Source organism: Urocitellus parryii, chromosome X (genome assembly GCF_045843805.1).
Source record: "Urocitellus parryii isolate mUroPar1 chromosome X, mUroPar1.hap1, whole genome shotgun sequence".
In the NCBI taxonomy this organism is placed as follows: domain Eukaryota; kingdom Metazoa; phylum Chordata; class Mammalia; order Rodentia; family Sciuridae; genus Urocitellus; species Urocitellus parryii.
In genome coordinates this window covers 66,164,466-66,172,276 of record NC_135547.1, presented here as the reverse complement: position 1 = coordinate 66,172,276, position 7,811 = coordinate 66,164,466, and the positions used below count along the sequence as shown (strand labels likewise).

The 7,811-nt window shown below is 36.7% G+C and overlaps 2 pseudogenes; both read left to right on the top strand.

Moving 5' to 3' along the window:
- The first annotated feature begins 1,298 nt into the window (after nt 1-1,298).
- LOC144250679 (vertnin-like) lies at nt 1,299-2,185 on the top strand (annotated as a pseudogene).
- Nucleotides 2,186-2,196: 11 nt separating this feature from the next.
- Nucleotides 2,197-3,317, top strand: LOC144250678 (vertnin-like; annotated as a pseudogene).
- The last annotated feature ends 4,494 nt before the right edge of the window (nt 3,318-7,811 follow it).

Genomic DNA, 7,811 nt, shown 5'->3' with positions numbered 1-7,811 from the left:
GATAGAACTTTATAAAAAAAAATACTTTCTGTGTATAAATAGAAAATCCTCTGGTGAATATTTGTTTTAGCAAGCAATCAATGCAATAATGTAGACAGAAAGTCTTGTCTCATTTGTGGGTAGAAGTACCAATATTAAGCTTCATTATAAAAGCCTTTGTTTATGCTGCTTTGGATCTCTCCCAAATATGTGCTGTTCACAAAAGATCTTAGGGCTTTTGCAGATTCTTTCACAGTATTAGGGAATCCCTCTTCAACTCTGTCTGTTAGGAAACATCTCTCTCAATATATATATAATCTGTATTGGGCTTTGTTGTTGTTGTTCTTTAGACATGAAGGCAGTGTTTCTCTCAGTTTTAGATGACTGAGATTTGTTCAGGATATTCTTCAAGTGGGGTTCCTTATTTGACTCAAAGTTAGAATAAAAAATAGAAAATGCAGGTAATTCATCATGTATGGATCATTTCTGGACTTTGACACTCCCTATTCTGCCTCCTTTTTTTTTGCTTTACAGAGTATTCATGCTATTGATTTTTGTTGTTGATGTTCTGAATTTTACTTATAATCAGCAGGATAAATAGATTTTATTGGATTTATGTTTGAAAATTCTGACAATTTTATTTATCATATATATATATATATATATATATATATATATATATATATATATCTCCTTCTATGTCCAGTTGTTTTTTCTCAATGTCTAGTAGGTTTATTAAAATATGTATTGATATTTCTCACACTTGGATTTTTCTCCCAACTACATACATACATCATGTGGCTCTTTGAATACAGTCAAGTGCCACATGATGATGTTTTGTTCAATGATGGACCACATATATGGCAGTAGTTATATGATTATCTCCCCTCATAGCATAATAGACATTTTTGATGCAATAATAACACATTTCTCAGAAAGTATCCCTTTATTAAGTGATGCATGACTATATAGAGTTTCACATTTTGTTTGTTTGTTTTCCAAAATAGTATACTTGATTTTTTTTCAATACTCGGAATCAAATACATTACCTAATGTGTGTTAGGCAAGCAATCCACCACTGAACTATACTCCAGTCTTTTAATGATTGATATTACCATTTTATACTTTTTTATCTTTGATGTTTCCCCCTTTGTTACTCCTTTTATACATATGTAAGATAATTCTTGTACATCTCTTTATGTCACTTTCTCTTAAAACTTTTTTTTTATTCTTTTATTATTCAGAATTTGTTCCTTACTGAAATTCTTACTTGTATATTTTTAAAAAGAAGTATCCAGACACTACTTTATGAATTTAGGATGACTTCTCAGGACCAGCTACTATATCATGTGGTGAGGACACAATGGAATATGAGAGCCTGGAGTGTGTCATTAGTGCCACCCTGGAGGCCAAGCAGGTACTACTTTCCTTCACTCCCCCACCAGTCAGAAGGAGAGCCCAGAGCTCCAGGTGCTGGAGGTAGACTTGGTTTCCCTGAACCTCTACTTAGAGGATGTTCCACAGAATATGCAGCTGTTGGCATGCCAGGGCAAAGGCAGCTTTCTGTTTAAGACAGTGAGTATGTTGCTGTGGGGAGAGGTTGGACTCAACCTGAAGCTGTATATCTGCACTGTGGTGGAGATGCTGCTGCACTGACATTATTACCTTCAGAGCATGATTGACTCTAAGGTGATACTGCAGATTGTGTACTATAACTTGAGCTCTCAGAAGTTCCCACAAGATGACCAGCTTGCCACCTGCTATGCTGGAAACCATCTTTTATGTGGACGTCAATGTCACCTGCTTCTCTAACAGCTTTTCCAATTTATAGAACTTGTATGTCATTGCCTCCATCCTTCAGAGCAACATATACACCATGTAAACTAGGAAAAACCTCACAATTTGGCCCTACTTTAACCATGTTGTCTGTCCCCCTTGCTGTGACAAAATGTCCTCTACACTGCACATCATGTGGTCTGACCATTCTCTCACTAGAACTAAGGTGCTTCCAGCCTGGCCCCCATCTCCCATCCTTGGCACTGCTGCCATCACTGGCCAAGATCTGAAGCTACTCAGTGGTGACAGTGACTTCAGCTACTCTTACCTCTGTGAGTGCTACATTATTATCAAGAGAATCTTCTACCATTGGCGGTGGCAGTTCCAAGAGCATGAGCAGAAGTTAGCCACCAGCTTCTGCTTCCTGTAGGATAGCTTCCAATGTGGGGGGCATTTTGTGGTTAAAGCATAAAAAAGTTCCTTGGGCCATTCTCACAAGATCTCCCGTTCCACCTACTATGAATGGAAGGGCAAGTTGCTGGTCTCTGGTGCTTGCTCAGCCCCAGCCACAGCCCTGAGTGAGTCCCTAGCCATAGAGGCACTGGAAAAGCTGCCAGCAGAGAGGACTGCTGAGGGGCTGAGGCTCTCCTTACTGATAGTATCAAGTCCAAGTTGTACCTAGAACATTGCATATTTCTGAACACTCTGGTATCAGATCGCTGCTTCAAACACAGGTTTCCTGGCATCTCAAGGTCCACTTATTAAAACTGGTGGCAAAAGAATTATTGGAGGAACCCCAGTTTCAGGACTGCTCCAGCTCTCACAACTATGGAACACCACAGCTAGTGTCTGTCGGGGAAGGACCCCTACTTCATTGGAAGCATAAGATAGGAGAAGGAGCAAGAAAAGGAACAAGTGAGGAACACCCTTCCCTGCTGGACAACTATTGCCTCTTAGGTGCCCTTTTGTCATTAGCAGAGGTACCTGCACAGGGCTATGACAAAGCAGGTGCTGCATGGGCAACTGTCCTTCTGTCACACCCCTCTCTGATACCCCACACCTTTTGCATCTGGAAGAGTCTTTCCTGGAGCTGGCCCAGAGACCTGTCCAAACTTCAAATTCAGACCCCTTCCTTGGGCAGTGAGGGGCAAAGGCTAAGGAGAAAAAGAAAGAATCTGACAGGAATATGACAGCTCTAGTGGCCCTATATACAGGAACTCTACCAATGGAGGCTTATTCAGAAAATGACCTAGAGGAGGCCCAGAGAGGAGTCCCTGAGAGAGGAAGGACTGGCTCCATAGTAGAAGTGTATGGCCTGTCACCCACTACGGCCACTAGTTTTTCTACCAATCAATTCCAGTAGGATGGCTTCCACTGTGGGCTGGTGGCAGGGGTGGCCACAAGCTGATGATCAACACACTTGCCACCAAAACTTTCAAGGCCAGGCCTTGAAAGCTGTTCTTTTAGCAAGATTCCATTCCAAGAGCTTCCCCTCTTACAAGGAGTTCAGAGCCTGGTTCTCCTTCATTGTCCTCTCCACTTATCTTACTTGGGTTCCATAGTGTGTACCCTGACTCAAAGTGTATATTTTTATTATTTTCTAGTTCCAGGTCAGAGAAACTCAGAAATCAGCCATATAGTTTACTTTAGAAAGCTGCAGAAATAAAGATGTTCTCTTTGGTTGTTTGCTGGTTTGCTGGTTCTATTTTTATTTTTGTGTTTTAGGTTTTTAAAATTTTTAATGGGTTGACTAGGACTGCTTGCCAGTGTTGGAAGCTATAAAACTGTATGCTTGTGAGGGATATAGAAAGACTGGTAAGTTAAAGTTGATTTAAGTTTTACCTGGGGACAAGTGGAGTATTAGAACATGGCCATCTGTTCTAGTGGGCAGAATATATATCCTCAGTGATCCATAGGAGGAACCATGGATAAATTCAAATGCAAGGCCTTAAGATACCCGAGGCCACCTTAAAAGGCTAGCCTGTTCCATGAAAGAAGTGTGGAAATGGGTGGTAAGAATACGTGATCCATCCACTGGGTACCCCCAAGGCCTCTGCCAGACTGGATAGTTGTTGAGTACCCTACTTTTTTACTGAGCCTGAGCCCCATTTTCAGTGAGGGACAGCAGGGTGGCCAAGCAGATGGAGGACTGAAATTGCTTTGCAATAGTGAAGTTGGAAACCAAAGAAATAAAGTGATGTTGTACCAATCAATATAATTAATTAATTAAAATAGAGATTGCAGGGCTGGGTATGTGGCCCAATGGTGCAGTTTTTATCTAGCATGTGAAACAACTGAGTTCAATCCCCAATGTACAAAATAAAATTAAAAATTAAAAAGTGTTTATAGATTTAATATTTATTTTCTTGTTAGAGCATTAAGGAACCCTTTAACTTTTAGAAATCTATAATGATTTAAAGCAGTGTGCAGAAAATAATGGTGATCATAAAATTTTGAATAGCATATAAGGCAATGACGTTTTAAGAACTATGTTGCTTGATATGAGTCTAATGTATTTACTAACCATTTTTTAAAATTGTGCTGTATAATCCAAACCACATAAATGTTTAGTAAATCATGATGGCATTGGGATACATATTCATGACTATTCTACCTATTCTTGGAGAAAATAGTGAGTTCTAATTTTCTTTGAAAATTTAAAACCTGAATGAAATAAAAATATCTCTTCATCTTTTATTTCTGAATATTATAGCTATGTTTCTTCTGATTTTAAATTTATTATGTAATAACTTTTTGATTAATTTCTAATTCTTTCCTGAGTTCTATTGTCTCATTTTCTGAGTTCTTAGCTTCTTACACTAAAAACTGAGCATGTTATATATTTTTTAAAAACTGATATATTATATAGTTAAATATTGGTTTCATTGTGGTATATTGATGATGTATAGTCTTATTTATGTCATTTCATATTTTCTATTATTTACTTAATTTATTTGAAGTTCTTTTGAAATATCAGGGTTTTTGAGTGGAAATGTCATTATGGAGTATTTTTTGTTGTATACAAGGTACTTAGTCTGTTTTTTTTTAAACTTTCGCTTTAGCAGTTTGGATGGAATTAAACCCCAATAATTTTCTTTTGATTATTTTAATATATAATTGTTTTTCTGAGTATTTGGTAGGAAGGGTGGGTTAGGAGAGATTTTCCAGCTTGTGGCTCTGGAGCTCCTTCTTATTGTTTTCACAAAGAGATCTTTAAAACTATGGCTTTCTCTCTGATATATACTGTTTGTATTATCCAATTTCACTTTTATCTGGATCTTTTTCACACTTACTCCATTTGTAGATTCTACAATCTTGCAAAAATCTCATGCTCAATTTGAGAATTTTGTTCAATATGGGGTCTTGTCTAAGAAAGGTTTTTCAGATTGCTACTTTGATAACTTCACAGGGCACAGATTCAACCCTTTCAACCTTTCTTTGGATTACTTTATTCTTCTGTAAATTAAAAACATTTCCACTTTCTCCTGTTATTCTCAAATTGGACTAATGCAATTATCATGGAGTGAATGCTGGTTATTTTAGGTCTTTCCAGTTCTCACTTGTTAGATGATCTGTCACTTCCCTCTTCACACTTACTAATACCATATGGATGTATCTACATGTTGGTGCTTTTTTTTCCCAATCTTGAATTTTCAGATTAGTAATACTTTCTTTTCTAGTTTTTAAAAGATGATGTATATGTTTTTTGCTTGTCTGTCTGTTTACTTTCCTAGTCTATCTGTTTTTATAGGTGATTTTGGAAAGTATCTAAAAACTGTCCTGCTGCTATCATAATCACCAAAACAATTTTATTTTTATATATAATTTTATGACTACTTGGATTAGTTAAAAATTATATTTGAAAAAATATTGAGGGAAAAATGAAACAAGTAAACAAAAGTCAATATAAAGTTTTCTTTGAAGAATAAAAAATTCTACCAAATAAATAGTAGTTTAATGAATGTCATAGATTATATATAGTAACAAATTTTTTTCCCATTATATACACCTTAGCAATGAATTACTCCTTAAGGGGTTTCATCTCTGTCATTCTCTATGTCTCTAAAGCATATTCTGTTATGTGTTTCAAACTTCTATTTTAATTGAATTATTAGTTTTGCAGATATTTTCATTTCATCTGTAATATTTATTCTGTATATAAATATACTCAACTTCAGTGTAATTACTTCTGGAGCTATTTTTCAAGAAAATGGCTCCATGTTTTCAATATATATTAATGTACATCAGAACAATACATGATATTTTCAAGATGTAAATATGAAATAAAATAAATTCTTAGCCCATAATTTTCAAAGTGACATTTCACAAACATATTAAGGATATCTTTTCTAGACTATTTAGATGAAGTCTAGGGTCTAATATTATTTCATTAGCAAAACACTATAGATATTTGGTAATAGAACTAAAGAGTAAAGTCAATAAGAAGTGGACCAGACTAATATGTCTTTACAAGGTGTTTTACTTAGATTGGAATCACCATTTCTTTGTTTCAGCCAGGATTTCATGGCTAAAATTGCAGGAAGTTTTTTTTTAAATTTTTTTGGTGGTGTTGGATATCAATTCAAGAGGTTTGTGCATGCTTAGGATGCACTTTGCCCCTCAACTACATCCTTAGCCCATGGTAATTTTATAAGTTCTTTTTTTTCTCCATAAGGATATAAGTAGATTGAGTCTTTTGAAATAAGTTTTAAATTATTTGCTTTTCTTTTTTCTGGTTTGTTCAGTTATGAGATTTTAATTGCATTGTGAATAGTTTTTCAGGGGCAAAAAGACAACATTTATAAAACTAACAACACGGACTGATGTTCTTAGAGATTCTAAGAAGTTCCTCCAAATGTCTTTCATATCTTTAGCAAAAGGGAATGGGTAACTGAATAACAAGGCAGACTGATATTTTGTGAAGATTATCTACAATACCTAAATATATAAGAGGGAACAAGATTGGCATTCAAATCTGGGGTAAAGTGGAAATAGATTTTTTTTGGAATAATGCAGCAACCTAAATGAAAAATGATACAAGACACACAAAACCAAGTACTTATTATATCCAGGAAAATAAATCATATAAGGTCTATGAAGCTAGTTAAAAGGGGCCTGTTGTTAACTTGAATTTGAATTAAAGGTGCCTATGATTAACTAGAAATGGAATTTCTTGTCTAAAATCATTGACATTCAAAAGGTTAAAATGTGTTTGTCATATCAACATTATCTGACTTCTGTCAAATTCAGCATTATAGTTTGTGGATTCTTAGAAAATGACCAGTATCTGAAACATTCACTTAAAGCTTTTAGAGGATTATGAAGAGAATATAAGTGTGAGCTCTGGGTAATCAAAAGATCAGAGAAAGAAGTTTGAACTATTGAATTCAAATTTTACCAGCTTTATAAGTCTGCCTGTTGAGAGCCACAGCCGAAGGGGCCCCAGCAAACTTTCAGACTGCCAGCTGATGATTGGCTCACAGCGGCCCCAGCAACATCTAGCTGATTGGCTCCTCTGTGGTGATGCTCATTGGGCTGTTTCCCCGCCCTTTCAGACTGCCAGCTGATGATTGGCTCACAGCGGCCCCAGCAACATCTAGCTGATTGGCTCCTCTGTGGTGATGCTCATTGGGCTGTTTCCCTGCCCTTTCAGACCACGGAGCTGCTCATTGGGGGACTATTTTGGCTCCGCCCACGCGACCCAGCCAATCGGCCTCAAGAGCAGGAGGATTGAGGGAGGTGGAGAGGCTTGTGGAGGAGAGAGGCTTGTGGGAAGCCGGTGGTGGCAGTTGGGCTCTGAAGGTTTTTCCTGAGGAGCTGTTTTGTTTGGCGTGTGTGGTTCTAAAAATAAAGTTTGTTTCTTTTGACAAGTTGCTCCTGAATTGTGCCCAGCCAGACTGCGGCACAACGTCAAACAAAACACAAAACAGGAAATTACTAAATGCTTTATAAAGCAGCATATCAGCAAGTAAAAATTAATATATGCTAAGAGGTTGCTGAGTATATTTGTGATCAGAATCAGAACAGATTAGTTCAGAAGAGTATGTATAGATAGT